Here is a 1,243-nt window from a genome sequence, read left to right on the forward strand (position 1 = left end):
GCTCGTCTCTGATAAGGGGAAGTGAGGGAAAAACACCAATGAAGCGGTGAGCTAAGCCCTACAATGTGGAGAGTGAAGCGTTCATCTGATAAAAAGAGAGGGCATATGCACAAGAACACCTCCACTTGCAAATAATACCCACTTGACCTGGTTTCAATGACTGGATGATCAGAGCTCAACCAGAAGATAAAAGAAAAGGAAAAATACAGAAATCTGACACAATTTGATGACCTTGACCTACACCTATGGAAGCAGTAGCTCAAAAGAGGGAACAAATCCTTACAGCAAGAATCATTCCCACCACCTCCACACACACAGTAGACAAGGATGGGCAACTTGGATATTGGCTACCCAAAATGGGGGAGGGGAAGCTAAAAAGGCAAGAAGTCACTGGCTTACAGGCTTTCAAGAGGGAACTTAGAGCCAGGGGGCCGGGAGGAAGGCAGAATCTCCAGTGAGTAGTATCCAATCTGTCTAGGCGGAGCTGATGAAATGAAATGCAGATGGGTTTCTTGTGATACAACAGTGAATAATTGTTATCAGGACTGATTGTGAGGGTTGGAAATGTAAAGGTAGATGTTTTATAGCAAGGAAGGGAGTGATTAACTTTGCGGTCTAGGAGTGGAGGTCTCTAGGGTTCTCAACGGAGAAGAGAAGAGCCAAGAGCGCGACGATACGCAGAGAAGAAGCGATGCCTGAGATGGAGGCAGAGACGATGACATGGAGTGATGGAGCAGCTGGGGGCTTCAGATCCAGAGAGGGAGAGTGACTGTGTGCTGAAGACTGGGGGGTGGGAGTGGAGTGTAGGGGGCACGCTTGCAGGATATACCCTTTGGTTGGTTGATGATGAATAGAGGGGATTGTAACCATGGCAATGAAACGATATACGATACAATGAATGTAATACTAAGGTTCTCTCATGTAAACTTTCATATAATTCATAATAAAAACATACACAAAAAAAAGTAAAAGAAAAAGAATATCTTAAGAACAGATTTGACACATTAAACACTACTGACCAAAGACCACTTGAGTTGTCAGATGGCATCAAGATCCCATGAAGAAAGCAAAAGGTCATTTGAAAGACAGGAGAGAGAAAATATAACAATGGAACTCTGAAACTAACTCTTGAATGTAGAATAGCAAAAGTAAATGGAAGAAATGATGGAGTAAAAGAGCTGAAGAGATTTCAAATCGAAGCTGAAGAAGAAAAAGTATTATAATGAAATGTGCAAAGACCTGG

The sequence above is a fragment of the Chrysochloris asiatica genome, unplaced genomic scaffold, assembly GCF_000296735.1.
Source record: "Chrysochloris asiatica unplaced genomic scaffold, ChrAsi1.0 scaffold00630, whole genome shotgun sequence".
NCBI lineage: Eukaryota > Metazoa > Chordata > Mammalia > Afrosoricida > Chrysochloridae > Chrysochloris > Chrysochloris asiatica.